At 38.8% G+C, this 16,193-nt stretch overlaps 1 long non-coding RNA gene across 2 annotated transcripts; it reads left to right on the forward strand.

Moving 5' to 3' along the window:
- Positions 1 to 3,846: 3,846 nt before the first annotated feature.
- On the forward strand, positions 3,847 to 7,269 carry LOC124998697. 2 transcript variants are annotated; one of them, XR_007111087.1, is made up of 8 exons: positions 3,847 to 4,120; positions 5,177 to 5,263; positions 5,370 to 5,416; positions 5,553 to 5,633; positions 5,735 to 5,790; positions 6,056 to 6,134; positions 6,228 to 6,314; positions 6,670 to 7,269. It is a non-coding gene; the product is annotated as an uncharacterized LOC124998697 (long non-coding RNA). The 2 variants fall into 2 exon arrangements; XR_007111088.1 differs by having other exon boundaries at positions 3,847 to 4,086.
- Positions 7,270 to 16,193: the final 8,924 nt, after the last annotated feature.

Below are 16,193 nucleotides of genomic sequence, written 5' to 3' on the forward strand. Positions count from 1 at the left end.
GCGTACCATCTACTCACGGCTACTTTCAGCAGGATAATGCGCCATGTCACAAAGCTCATATCATCTCAAACTGGTTTCTTGAACATGACAATGAGTTCACTGTACTCCAATGGCCTCCACAGTCACCAGATCTCAAGCCATTAGATAGAGCACCTTTGGGATGTGGTGGATGTGGGAGATTCGAATTATAGATGTGCAGCTGTGTGATGTGAAAATCTCTCAGGAATGTTTCCAACACCTTGTTGAAAGTATTCCACGAAGAATTAAGGCAGTTCTGAAGGCAACAGGGGGTCCAACCTTTTACTAGCAAGGTGTACCTAATAAAGTGGCCGGTGAGTCTATATGGTTGATAACGCTGACTGTAACTTCTGCTACATGACACGCCCTTCCCAGACAGATATTTTGTCAGACGTTCCCTTTGTCTGCTAGACCCTACAGGGCTGTCGGAATACTTCACAATCTTCCTTCACGATTATTTACATGGTGTCAGATGTGAACGAGGTTTACCCATGGCAAACTCCAGTCTCTGGGCAGGCGCCCGTCTACTTTTCTTGGCTAGTGGCCAGACTGGAAGCAGCTCTTTGTAATATTCAGGACTACCACTATCTCAGCAAAGGAGAGGGCACTGTGCAGGTGAGCTGTCTAATACACTCCACAACAGAACGTAACTGCCGTGATGACTTTGACAAATATCTTGTCCTTGTCTTTATTTGATGTTTAACCAGGAAATTAAAATGGACACAAAGATTCATTTATTAAATGGGTAAACATGTTATCATAAAAAAGAGTAAAGAAAAAAACAAAAAAGGGAGGCAAAAAGGAGTAGGGTATCTACCTGTCTGGACATGCATATGATTGATTAGTCATACCTGAAGAGGCCACAAGAGGGAGCACTCAGCCACGATGCCCAATAAGAGTTGTTGACATTTCAACTCTTTCAGATACAAAACGAGTATTTCCATTCTTTAAACTGTATATCCGGTCCTCATCATTCCATCTTACAACCAGGAAATGTTGTACTCTCCAAGTTAGACCATGAAAACTTGTGGACTCCGCCAGCAGGATTTCACCTCAAGATACTCTGTTATCAGTATTCAGCAAGAGGCAGAGCTACAAAACAACCACCATCACCATTGTGCTGTATGTATAATTTGAGGTAAGACAAGGAACCAGTATACATTTATTATATATACACTAGAAAAGTGTTCAAAATTTTTTAGAACACTCCAGTATTTGTTTCTTTTTTTATTGAAATATATGCAGTTTGATGTCATAGACGAAATAAAAAGCTGAAGTTAATCAAATCAAATCACATCCAGTTTTTGGTATATCCCACAGTAATCCTTGCGATAAATCTACCAACCAACATTTTATTCAGTTCAAAGTCTTTTTTTTAGATAAATGATACTAAATAATACAGCCCCTGGCGAACAACAAGGCCATCACAGGTCAGTGGAATCTAAATTACCCGTTCAATGTTGGTATGTCTTCAAAGAAGACTACCATAACATTATGACCCCCTCAGACATTTAGGACATAACAGTATAGGAGAGGCGCCGTCATTAATGCAGCAGCTCTGGCCCAGCTGTGGATGGGCCCTGCCACACTTACCATGTAAAGAAAAAAGAAAAGAAGAAAGTAACCAACATTGCAGGGAGTCCGTGGGAACTCCTTTCTCTCTCTCTTTTTTACAAACAGCTTGCAGCAGCTGCACCAAAAACATGTAACAACTACAATGTTTGCCCTCTAGTGGTGGAGCCTAGTCTGCACACAACTGTAGGTTAAAAGAATTGTATGCATTTACAGCACCGGTCAAATGTTCGTACCAGTGCTGCAAAGTGATGAAATTCATTGAATGTGATTGGTTCTGTTATTTTTATCTGGTAGAGGGAAGTAAAATGACCAGTGGCTCAAAATTGCCTGAATCCCAAAGGAAGAAGACAAACTGGTTGCTCGCTTACTTAAGATGAAACTACTCCCAACTGTAAATGAGCCACTGAACATCTGGACCATTGACAGCTTTGCACACTCTCGACATTCCCTCAGTCTGCTTCGTGATGTAGTCCTGTAGTCGCCCTGTTCTGCTGTTGCAATCTGTATCTATATTATAGCAAAACTGGTGAACTAAGTGAAGGGAATGACAGTCCATTATTACTTTAAGACAAGGACACCATAAGTCCTCTAATTTCAAGAATTCCGAGATGACGTCGTCAGATGCCTGATTACCTCCGTTATGAATGGATGTAGGTGTGAGGGAGTTGGGGGTGCCCCAGCTCCCTGGTGACAATTATTCATTCAAGGCACACTTAACCAACGCGACTACTACAGCATGCTACGTGCCATCCCAGGTGGCGCTTAGAAAACAGGGGAAAGGATAAAACCACAGATCTGTAACATGTATTGCATACAGAAATTTACCTCAACATAAATTTAGGCGGGCTTTTGTGGTACACCATATTGGTAAAGTTATTCAATCACCCATTCAAGTGACTGAATCCAGGAGTCCCACTCACCTCTGTGGCCACAGGTGTATAAAATGAAGCACCTAGGCATGCAGACTGCTTCTACAAACATTCTGTGAAGGCATGGGTCGCTCTCAGAACCTCTCAAAAATACTCCAGCAGTCAGACGTGATGACCTTTACAGGCAATGCTGACATCTGGTGGAACAGAAGTAGTAACGTACACGGCTGGTTCGACCTGCTTATACAACCTGTAATAATATTACCTTCACATGATCATTTTTGACTTCGCGTGAACGTTGTCTGCTTTGATGAATTGATTTTTTAAACTAATAATGAAAACTCACATTTCTCCTGTACATTAACTTGTTTTCCACCATTAAGCCAACCCTCTACATGTTGCAACAGACATTCAGCTATATAGTCCATTAAAAAAAATCCAACATGCCCAGCTCAGGCCACAAATTTAGATTGAGTATGATGTTTTTATTTTATTATTTTTATTTATTTATTCATTTATTTTGTTAATTTTGACAGGTCTGCATAAGTCCTTGGAGGATGTGGGTGGAGTTGTAGGCTGCAAAACATGTTGATGCTGAAGTCAGTTTCCTGTTTGTGTTCTTCTCAAAAAATACACCCTTTCTCAGAGTCATTTTTTTATATATATATTTTATAGAAATGTTCTGTAACTTTATGTTACTTTTCAGACCCATTTATTGACTATGTCAATCAGGTTTCTGTTAAAATGGGAAGCACCAGTGTGTGTGCTACGTTTTAAAATATTTTCTTTATATACATAAAAATGATATTGTCATTTATCAGCAGTTGCATTGAAATTCTGTGTACGCTATGAATTGCGTTAGATGAGCTTGTTGTTGTATGCAGAAAGGTCATTTAATGATTTGTGGCTACATAAATAACTTGTCTTTACTTATAAAGAACAGAAATATTAATACTGGTACTGCTGTATCTTACTAAATCTGAAGTAAATTCAGAAAATTATGTGTATTACTACTACAGTAATTGTTTTGTATGTTTTTTTATCTAGGATGGTGAGTTACAGTTGATATCTCATAGAAAGTAAATAAAATAAACAAAAAAGCTGTGAAATGTTGGTTAGCCCTGCCTTAACTATTAATAGTTTGTTTTACATACATGATTTGGGCTGTGATGAACAAACTGTTTTCAATTCTAATCTATTTGCAAATTGTACTTCTCGCAATATAAAACACTTAATTCTGTTTGTGTAAGGCACACTATGAGTGTGTGTACTGCTTTTCTGAAAAAACTCCTGCACCACATCCTGCAGAATACTACCCACACGTATCGTGGGTGACAGAACTTCATATAAAGCACCGTCTCTTTTCTCAGTACTGGAACAAACCAACCTCCTCAACGCATGAGTCAGGTTTAGCATTTGCTCTTTATCTTAGACGAGGAGTTAGCCTCTCGTCAAGGAGTGATGTGATCTAAAATATTGTAATTCAGAAGATAGCTCTAAGAAGGTATCTAATTCACATAGGCATGTGTAGTCCAGCCTGCGAGGATGGCTGGATTTTATCTCTTTTTCTCTCACCTAAAACCGTGGCCCAACAAAGACCAACACATGGAGTACACACCCTAGGGTGAGTCTATGTTCTGAACCTGAGTGTTCTTCTGGTGAGTGGAGCTAATTTCTTTGGAAACTTGTTGAAAATGTTCAAATGCAGTAGTTTGTACTGTGGGATATATAAAGCATCATCTTATTGTATCCTTCATTTTAAATATAAATGATATATATGATTGATAGTGTATAAGAGAGATGAATATTACACAATTTTCTCTCTGATATAACAAAAAGTTTTATAACATATTTAGTAACATATCTGAATAAAAAATCCAATCTTAAGTTTTTAAAATGCAACTGAAATAATATTTTGATATTGAATACTACGAACTGTCGGACTTTACACATTTTTACACGTTACCAACAAAAAATACTAAAATTACATACATGAAAGTGACGGACTATGTATGTAATGACAGGTACAAAAAATCAATACACAGTACACAGTTGGACACATTGTTAAAAGTTTGTAGTTTTTGTGGGTTTTGCAGAGAAAAATAAGTAGTTTTATATTTTTCCATTTCAAAAATGAATTATTAAACTAAATACAATTATCTTTTAGTGTAAAAGAGAAATATGTCAGGATTACACAGTTTCCTCTGTGATATAACAAGGAAATTTGCATTTTTGAAAATTTACTCGAAGTTTATCGAGCAAGGAGTCTCAAAATTGAGGAGGTTTTAGACAATCTGTCCACTGGGGATCATCCCTATGTTCCCTGGGTCTTATGTGCCCGCTTTGTATGCGACTGGCAGACATTTTATTTTATACAGCACAGACCACACTATCTGCAAACATTCATATGACACCAGGAAGATGCGGAAGAGGCAGGGAAAAACAAACATGACAGAAAAACGCATAAATGTCCCAGTAAGTGTACACATTTTAGATTGAAATTAATATCAGTATGTTGGTAAAGTACTTTTTGTCTTGAAATCACGCGTACTTTGATGTGAATTGACTGAATTTGTCTGGTTAGCTTGTTAGCTCGTTAGCACTGCGACTAAAATAGGTGCTAAAATAGTATGGAGTGGCACTGCAATAGCCATTTTATGTAAGGTTTCATTTTGATAACAATTCAGTAACAATTTTTTTCTTTTATATTGCAGATTTCCATTTGTTGTGTGGACAACGCTGATCCGTGTGATGGCGTAGTCGTCTACGACCATGAAACATTCCCCATCTCTTCTCAAGAAGTAACCCTCCAGTTTTAAATGCACCGTTCAAATATATTTTAAAAACACGGTCTTGTGTATTTTTACACAGTATTTGCTATGTATTTTTCTTTTCTTCCTCGATCAGGGCGCCATGGAGTGGAATGCATCCGGCGAACTACAAGGCCATTCCAGGTTAATGCAGTCTAATTTACACGTACTGTACACTTACTAAATTCTATTTTGGTACGTGGACTTTTTCATTTTCATTCAGTGTCTGGTAACATGCTAACAGTATTTGATTTATTTATCTTTCTTAATTATGATGTAGTTCTGTCAAAGTGTTCCAGTGGCCCGGTCCTGCAAACAGTGGGCAACCTATGGGGTCTTATGGGAATTCACAAGCTACTAGGTAAAAAATAAAAAACGTATTCTTTCTGTTTGTATTTGCATGAGTCTTTCAGTCTTTCTTGTTTCCTTTATTCTAAACTTCATCTATCGTGTTTCCCATAGTCTTCAGGAAGTGGGGGAGGGTGAGTCTGTAATGGACGACAGGGGACAGCTATCAGGTATTGCTTAATCCACAACTGTCACTTTGTTCTTGTGTGATGTTTTTGTTGTCTTTGTCCCATCTAATGTTTTAGTCTTTTTGCTACCTGGTCTCTATGTCTCATTTAATTTCTTTCCTGGTCACTGGTTTTTCCTTGAATTGTGCTGCTGTAGGATTTCAATTTCCCCAGTGCGGAAGTATTATGTTATCTTATCTTAATTGTTATCTTATCTCATTATTCCCTCAACAACAATGAGTTTCCCTTTTCATATAATTTCTTTCAGTTCATATGGTGGACCAAAGCTGGCCAACATGGACGGCAGGAGTGGCTGTACGTTCTGTACGAGAATATCTAGAAACCAAGTATGTGTTGTTTTGGTCAACATTTCACCAAGATTGCAAAAAGAATTACAGCATACTGTATTTTTGTTTATATTTTATTATCCTGTGCAACAGTGTGGGACCGTCTGTATCCTCCACTGGTTCCACTGGTGATGATCATGTCCCACTGGAGTTAGACTAGCAGGTGAAAGAAAACAATAGGTATGTTTTTGTTTGTTTTTTTTTTTGTGCAGACTGATGGCTACTGACAAGTACCTTTTCCTGTAAGTTACTTATGACTGTTCAACTCAGTGAATAATTAATATGCACATATCCCCATCTACTTCTCACTTACTTTTAAAGTTTTTATTTTGTCCAAATGCCTTTACTGTTTCTTCCATCTTTACATGGTGCATTATTAAGGTTAAGCAACCCCTCAGCTCATTTTTGTTCATGCCTCAACTTAAAGTTGAATGTGTAACATCAGTCACCTTAACTTTTTTTTTGTTATTTCATTATAAAAGACCTATAAATTCATTATGATAGTAAGACAATTTTTTTTTTTTTTTTTTTGCAGTGTCAAGGAGGTGGATGAAGATGAAGATTTACTGAACCCTCTGTGAACATGGAGGCAACACTTTGATTGAAACCATGGAATCCTCTGTGATAATGGAGGCAACATTTTGATTGAAACCATGGAATCCTCTGTGATAATGGAGGCAACATTTTGATTGAAACCATGGATTATGGCATTCAGTGGCGGTCCTAGATTCTGGAGGTCATAGTGATTATATGGGACCCCTGGGGTTTTGTCAGTGCATTGTTAGGTTAATAGGTGACTCTAAATTGAACCTAGGTGTGGGTGCAAGTATGAATGGTTGTTTGTCTCTGTGTTAGCCCTGCGATAGGCTGGAGACCAGTCACTGCCTTTTGTGGGGTAGGCTCCAGCAACCTAATGAGGATAAGCGGTAGTAGAAGATGAGTTCCAGGAAGTTCTCATCTGCTGGATTATGATGAATGCTGAGATTCCTTAAGACATCTCACAAATTGTCAAATGATAGTGTCACTCAAATGCTTTGGATATCAGATAAAGGTTTTGATAAAGAGAATAAGAAGTATGCATAACACAAGGATATATGTGAATATGGCTGCAAATAAATAATCAGCACTGAGTGAACATCTCTGGGTTTCTGAGTACTTCATGAGTCTTTGTCAGTAATTTTCTCCAAGACACAAGAAGGGGCGGGGGAGGATGGGCCCCACCTCTCACACTCACTCACTCATAGTACAAACCATGATTAGTTAAAAAACAAAATACTTGTAGTAATTGACTGATAAAAATGTGAAATATGGAAGTACTAAAATATTGCTGACACATGGTGGAATAGAAATGCACACACAGTAACTAAATATATATAAATAACCAAGTAAAACTAATGATTAACAATTAACCAATACTGTTAGGACATGTAATACAGCGATATGTATTCAAATCATGTTCTCATCCATTATATTTTTAATGTCTTCTGTACTACAAGAGACACAGAGTTTAGCCCAGTTTTTGCTTTCAATTTATTATTAAGGAGCTGATAATTAACTCTCATATGTCACCTGTACAGCAACTTGTTGTCCACATCCCTTTCATATATCCACTGTATGTATTTTAATGTCTTATTACATTTTCACACACATCTACATCGGCTACATACACCGAGATGTTTAAAAATGATGATTCCTGCAATAAGTAATTGTCTGGTCAGCAAATCTGAACCTCAACAACATGAGTTTTGGTTTGGTTTGTGGGTACACAGTCTATCAAAACTAAAGCAACTTTTTTGTTGGCGGCACAGTGGCTTCAACTGGATTCGAGTCCAGTTCGGGCTTTTTTGGGTTGAGTTTGCATGTTCTCTCTGTGTCACTGGCTTCCTCCCACCTCCAAAGACATGCTCGTTAGGCTAATTGAAAATGTTTTGAAATGAATTTGGGCCAATCTAAGGATTTTAAAATGCAACTGAAAAAGTATTTCAACATACATCTAACACTGCCAAGGGTCATACGTTTCCTTCCACTTGACAAACAAAGAATCTCCATCCTCCTAGGTGTACACAGTGGTGTACACAGTGACAGTGACAAATGCCCAACCCTGCTTTTGGTCACTGTGGACATGTTTGGTTGGGAAACACTGTTACACAACTAAATAACTTTTGTGCGCTACGGTGGTAGCGGTGAGCCTCCACGAGAAGAATCGGATTCGATGCCAGTTTGGCCTTTCATGTGGAGTTTACATGTTTCTTGTGTCACTGGCTTCCTCCCACCTCCAAAGACAGCTTTAGCTAATTGAAATGTTTTGAATGATTGGGCCAATCAGGATTAATCAAGAAAATTTTCAACATACATCTAAACTTGCCGGTCATCGCTTCCTTCACTTGACAAACATATTGCAAAAAATTCAGCACAGCACCCAAATCTCGCCAATGGTGTACCATTTTATTCAATCTGTATTTTTTTTTTTGTTTAAGTGTGGGAGCCCACAGTACTAAGGATCAAATGCCAACTTGCTTTGTCACTGTGACATGATTTTGTGGGTCACAGTCTATCAAATAAAAATTTTGTAATCAGTTTCAGTCCTCAGACATAATTGAGACCTAAATTGTCTTTTTAGGTAAGAGTTGCTTCTCTAGGGAAATGGCGTATTTTATTCATTTATTTATTTTTCCTCTGATTTAAGAGTGGCCCAACATGGATCACATGGTTAACATACGTATGATGGTCTCAACATTGCTGCCAGTTTCTTCTGGTGAGTGGAGCTAATTTCTTTTTGATTCTTTTAGGGGAACGTACTTGGTTTAAAGCCCAGATAAGAGGGATAAGAGAGAAAACTTGTTAACTTGTTAAAATGCAACTGAGATAGTTTTTGAACAGGCCTCTAATACTGCGTACTTCTAGAGACTACGACGGAAAGATGACGGAACAGGAAGTAGTAGTATGTGGAGTTGTAACAAAAAAACAAAAAAATACAATAATAAGCCAAACATATTTAGTAACATATTTGAAAATGTGTTGAAATGTGAATCTGGGCCAATCTAATGATTTTAAAATGCAATTAAAAAAGTATTTCAACATACATCTGCCAAAGGTCGTACGTTTTCCTTACGCATCAAAGGCATAACATGGCAAATATGGAAGAAAGAAAGAAGTACAACACAAGAATTACCATATCCGTCAGTGTAAGTGTACACATTTTCGGCTGAAATTAAGATACATGTTAAAGAATTTGTTTAAATGTGTAGGTTAAAACTTTGGCTTAAAATGTTTGCATTTGGCTGCTTTGATGTGGATCGGCTGAACTTATCGTTCACCGTACTGGTTTGTTAGCACAGAGCATGTTAGCATTGTTGAGCTAGAGGTTGATTTTGATAACACATTTTTTAATGATATTGCAGATTTCCATTGAGTTTGTGGGCAACACTGATGCGTCTGACCATCACCATGTAACAAATCAGATCTCTTCTCAAGAAGTAATCCTTCAGTTTAAATCGCACATTTCAAATACATTTTAAAAATATCTCAACGTCTCCAAGAGTGTATTTATGAAGTATGTTCTGTGTTTGTTCTTTGCTTACTTGACCAGGATGCTATGGAGTGGATTGCGTATGGTGAACAAGGTCACAGCAGGTTAATGCAGTCTAAATTACACGTACTATACACTTCCTACACTGCCCATTGAAATATTTCGGCAACATTACCAGGTTAGTAACTTATGCATGCATGGCTTACTAATGGTAGATTTTGTATTTTCCATGTAGCAATGTGGGCTCATCTGGATCCTCCACTGGCAATGATGATGAAATGCCAATGGAAATAGACTAGCATGATTATGAAAACAACAGGTAAGGCGTTTTTTTTTTTTTTTTGTATGTTTTGTATGACAGAAGTGGACTGTCTAAATTCAGCAGTGCATGTACATGTGTTTCTTTTGTATTTCATACAGTGTCAAGGAAATGGATGAAGATTTGCTGAAATTCCACATGAACCTGCACATCCCACCCTAATGCAGCTGGACTTATAGCTTTAGCTTTCTTATATCAAAGGCAAAAGAAATAATGACACACACATTTCAAGACAACACATACTTTTTACAAGCACAATTTAGACTGAACTAAAGAATTTACACTGGAATAATGATGCTAAACCACCATAAAAGCTGCTGTTTGAAGCATTAACCCTACGTAGCTATGCAGTATTAAGAGAATGTACAATGTAATGTATGGTATCATTTTAGACTGAACGTATATCTGATGTCAGTTCTATTCACCCAATTTTTCTCCTTTCATTCAAGTCAAAAACATGAAGAAACCGTTTCTTAGCCTTTTACTTTTGTGGAACAGTTGTTGAAGATCCACAGGTGGTGAGGTGAATTTACCTGTATGATAACCTTTTGACTGAAAGCACAGGTGATTACAGTTTCTCAAAAACCTTCTATGGCTTTTAAGTCACGACAGCTAGTTTTACATGAATTTTGTCAACAAACCCCATCCCCAACCAGAACCGAATGTATTTGTGCACTTTGACTTCCATAACTGTGACTGTGACCCCTGGTGTCTCCATCCTGTAAGTATTAATAAAGCGTTCTGATTCTTTGGGTATGACCCAGGGGTAACTTGTGTTTGCCTGTTCTCTGTGATCTGTGGCACCCAGTATGTTTAGGTTACATAAGACCTGCCTGCTCCTTTCTTTAGGCTGTGTGGGGTTTGCATATTCTCCTGGTGTCTGCTTGCGTTCTCTCCAGGTAATCCGGCTTCGTTCCACAATCCGAAGACATGGTTATCAGGTTAACTGGTGATTATAGGTGGTTATGGCTGTCTTTAGGTTATCTTTGTATTCTGCACTAATTCACACTATTCACATTGCTGACATCTGTATTTCATACACTCACTTTATTACTACCACCTGACTAGTAAAAGTTGGATCCTGTTGTTTACAGCCTTATTCTCATGGCATACTTCAACAAGTGCTGACATTCTCAAAGTTTTGGTACCATAATGACATGACCATCGCAGTTTGCTACAGATTTGTCAGCTGCCTCTTGACAAATCAGAAAGAGACCCGTCAGACCAGACAATGTTTTTCCAATCTTCTATTCAAGCGTGAAGTGGCCAGGTGCAGCTGAAACTAGGAAGTGGGAGGAGATTAATAATGATTTGGCCAGTGCGCTAGGTAAGCTAAAAGGGACGGCAGAGAGTAAGTTGGAGAAGATGGGAGATATTATCTACGATTATGGTCAGGAAATATTTGGCATTAGTGAGAAATGGAAGAAACCGGAGGGAGAGGTAGTTAGGTCTAGGCGTCAGCAGGAAATCGATAGACTCACACAGGAGAGGAGAATGCTAAAGAAGCAGTGGAAAAAAGCTACAGAGGAGGAGAAGAAAGGTATTAATTGCTTACAGGCAGGTGTGAAGGAGCGGTTGACAGCGCTAAGAAGGGTGGAGAACATTAGGAAATATAGGAGAAGGAAAGAGCGTCCAGGGTAGCATTTTATAGGGATTCGTTCAGATCTGTGAAGTCACTATTTGGTAAAGAGAAGAATGGCAGCCTGATGGTGCCGAAGCAGGAACTGGAGGAGTACTTGGAGGAGGTACATAAGGATAAGGAAAGGTTTAGGAAGATGCCATTCCCCTCTGAAATTTCACCAATTGGAGAGATAAATACTCTGTGTGATGAAAGCCCACCAAGGTGGAAAGAGGTGTACTAAGATTTCTTTGGAAGTTGATGAAGGTATTATGGAAGAAACAGGTTATCCCGAAGGCCTGGTATAGAGCAGGGGGGATTTTTATTCCCAAAGAGAAGGGCTCGGAGAGATAAGTCAGTTTAGACCAATTAGTCTTGTTAATTTTGAGGGGAAGGTGTTCTTCAGTGTTGTGGCACAGAGGCTGTCCAGTTACATGGAGAAAAAAAAGCGAGAGAAGAGAGACCTGTATGTTGTATTTCTAGACCTTTGCTGTTTGTTATGGAAGCTTTTGATTTTTTTTAGAATCCCAGCCAGTATCAAAGTCTAGTCAAAGCCTGTTTTGCAAATATACAGCTCTGCTTTACCACAGCAGAGTAGCATAGCAGCAGGTGGAGGTAGGCATCATAGCAGGGTGTACAATCTCTCTACTAGCCTTTACAATGGCTTTGGAGGTGATTATTAGTCGTTCGAAATGGGTGGTAGGTGAAGAAAAGCTGCATGGAGGGCGTCGCCTCCCTCCAATTGGGGCCTTCATGGATGACATGACATTGTGACGTCAACTGCTCCATGTACTAGTAAACTGCTGGACAAAATTAACAGCAACTTGCAGTGGGCTGGGATGAAAGTGATGTATCTCAATTATTAAAGGAAAGGTAGTAAATAAGAAGTTTGTCATAAATGATGAGGTGTTTCCCAAAATACCAGAAAGGGCAGTGAAGAGTCTGGGAATGGGGTGAATGCTAGTCTTAGTGACAGAGCGCAGTTCAAGGATTGAGGCAAGAAATAATGCAAGGCATTTCGACCGGTCAGGGCTCCCAGGTAAGCTAAGGTTATAGGGTTGTTGTCAAAGGCTGAGAAGCTTGAGAGGATGATTAATTCATCAATCAGGAGATGGCTTGGTGTCCCAGGCTGCTTAAGTGGCACAGGGTCGTATGGGAAAGGCATACTGGAGCTCCCTGTAATTAGTCTAACAGAGGAGTTTACGTGTGCTAAGGCTAGACTGCAGATGACTCTTACGCAGTCCAGTAGTTAGGTGTACAGCCCCCACGGTTAAAACAGGGAGGAAGTGGAATCCGAGAGACGCGATACAGGAAGCACAGGTCACCCTCAGGCTTAAGTGATGTCATAGGTCATGTAGCAATGTCAGCAAGCCTATTCGTGACAACTGTACAGAGGTGAATTTTTTTCTAACTTGTTAGTTTATTTTTTTATTGACGTTTAAAGTTCTGCATAATTAAGGGCGTTCCTGCTTTGAGTGACAGGCACTGCCAGAGGCCGTTAGCTGCTAGCGTTGGTCTCTCTGCTAGTCCCCACCTGAGCCAATGACAACCTTTTGGCTGAGTTTGAGGTTTTGGTCCATTTGGATCATTTTAAATAAAAAATAATAGTTGTCTGCTTTGCTGCACCTCCCACAAGACCATCTGGTAAGTGGGTGAATTATTCTTATGGTCGGTGTCAGTACCCAATATAGCCAGTCCAGCTGAAGTTAACTATCTAATTAGCCAGCTAATGAATAAGCATTAAGCTAGCCTTCCAGCGAGGCTCCGGTTTGTTAGCCAGGCTAACGAGAGGCTATCTATCAAACTGCAACCGAAGTCAGAACAAATATAATAATTAATAATACTTTTAAGTGAATTGTGTCATAACGTTAGTTTAGATATTGAAACGAGGTTTATATGTTAGTAGTTTAAGTTAGACTGTAATATAACTTCGAGGAACCAAAATGTAGATATGCATAATAATATTCCGTACACATACACATTATGTACACATAAACACATACATTATTTTATTTGTTTGTCTGTGTAAGATTCAGGTGATCCAGATTTTCTAAATGAGATGAAGAACTGAACTAGCAGGACCTGAAATCTGGGCAGAGAACACTTTGAAAGTCATCACTACATTGCTGATTTTTATTACAGCCCAGATGTGAAATGTGACTCATAACTTGCAACGCTTGTAAGCATATTTTATTATTAAACGTTACTCTAAATATAATGTATTAATTATTATATTTATATTTAGTCAGAAATGCTTGGTACACGAGTAGCGTCAGGCTGCTTTATCTCCCCACCGACCAACCAACCCCATGTCCAATTGGTGATCGAGTGTGGTGAGTAACTCAAAGTGTTGTTAAATCCATGTCCATCACTTTATAGACATTAATTCTAACATGACTGTTTTAATGATTATATATATTAGTCAGACAATCACAGCCTCGGATAGCAATTAGCCTAGCTTGGTAGCCTGAGCTAACCCGGTTCAGGCTGCTTTAGCTTCACCCCAACCCGACCCCCATATCCATATTTGGTGAATCCGAGTGTGGGTGGAGTAAACCTCAAAGCTGTTGGTTGAAGTCCCATGTCCCATTACTTCTTACCGGGTGTTGACTAGGCCACTTAGCTGGTGGCCTTTAGTGTTTCACTTTCGTTCTTAAGCAGAGGGGGAAGTGTTAGTAGAAATGTAGTCGCATGTCCCATAACTCCTTACCGGCTGTTGACTAGGCCAGTTTGCTGCTGACTTTTAATGTTTTACTTTCATTCTTAGGCAGAGGGGGGAGTGTTGGTTGAAAGTGTAGTGGCATGTCCCATCACTTCTTACCTGCTGCTGTTGGCTAGGCTAGTTAGCTGGTGTCTTCTTGTTGGTGGCTTGCTGGAAGCTGACTGCTAGCCTGCTGGTTGGCTTTTCAGTTGGACTAGGCTTCAAAATGTGTTTTGCCTCAGATCATGGCACAAGGGATTGTAACATCTGGTTACTTAAGTTACTGTTGCTTTTCTATCATCTCCAACCAGTCTGCCCATTCTCCTCTGACCTCTCACATCAACAAGGCCTTTTCGTCCACACAACTGCCACTCACTGAATATTTTCTCTTTTTCAGACCATTCTCTGTGAACCAAAGTGATGGTTGTACATTAAAATCCCAGTAGATCAGCAGTTTCTGAAATACTCAGACCAGCTGGCACCAACAACCATACCATGTTCGAAGTCACTTAAATTTGTGAGCATTTAATGAGTGTTGAAGTTCTTGTTTCACAACTTGGACACTAACTAACTATCCAACAGTATAAGGCTGGGATAAAAATGTCCCAAAGAGAAACACAAGGGCATTTAAACATTATGAAAGACTGGGACATCCAGGTTTTGGATGAATGATATTTCAGCATAATCAAAAAGCTGTAAACAACTTTTTTTTTTCCCCAGAGAGGGTTTAAACCAATGAAAGGAGGCCCATTTGCATGGCTGAACAAATCAGCCATCAGTACGAAAGTGTCAAAAATCCCAAAATGATTTTAAAAGCATTAAGACATATCTATGCTCACAGCCAAAACATTAGGTACACAAATGAAAAATAAAGAATCCCAGTAAAATAGTCCTGCACTGAATCCCCTTTGATAACTGTAATAACGTTTAGTTGACACTGAAACAGTGTCAGAAAGATGGTACTTCACCTGTATGATCTTTTGTGGAGGATGTAGTTTTTGGTGCTGGTAAACTGGACTGAATTCAACACAAACACAACCCCATGATTAACGCAAGACACTGAGAATCAAATTGAATGTACAAAAACATTTAAAGCAACAAAATCATACATTCAAAATCCCAACAAAAAAACAAACAAAAAAAGAAGACATTTCACAGTAAAAAGCAAAGAGAAGGCAGACAAACTAGAAATGTAAGTCAGTAGCTGATATGAAGTCAGGGGTCACTATTTTACAGGATCAGAGGTGCCGGCGTCCCTTACTGCGTCTGCTATGATGAGGAACCTGGTACAGAAGAGTCAGGTCAGCGGCTTATGCTATGTCTTACTAAATCTGAGCTAAATTCAGAAAATTAGGCTGTATTACTACAGTTCTAGATGTGGTTATTTTTGTTTAGCTAGTATGGTGAGTTACAGTTGATGTCTCAAAGAAAGTAAATAAAATAAATATTGATGCAACTTGAAGGCTTCTGATAACATGTCAGACACACAGTATGTTGAGAGCAGCTGGGAAATGTTGGTTAGCCTTGCCTTAGCTGTTGGCACGACTTGGTCTATGATGAACACGAAATGCCTTCAATCAATTGGGTTATGATGCACAAAGTATGTACCCTTCTGATCATTCTGCAAACTGAACTTAAACAGAGATATATAAAAAAAACATTCTTAAAATATAAAATGCACGACTGTTAATTCTGTTTGTGCATCTAAAAATGAGAATGCACACTATGAGAATACGAGTTGTCTACCTGATAACATCTGTATGACACTGCAGCAATATTTTTGTCACATTGTGGGTGTATGTAACTTATCTCTCACTAACCTCCTCATCTGTCAGACAAACAATTATCCTCTTGTCGGGGAGTGATGCGATCTAAAATATTGTAATTCAGAA

The sequence above is a fragment of the Mugil cephalus genome, chromosome 21, assembly GCF_022458985.1.
Source record: "Mugil cephalus isolate CIBA_MC_2020 chromosome 21, CIBA_Mcephalus_1.1, whole genome shotgun sequence".
Lineage (NCBI taxonomy): Eukaryota > Metazoa > Chordata > Actinopteri > Mugiliformes > Mugilidae > Mugil > Mugil cephalus.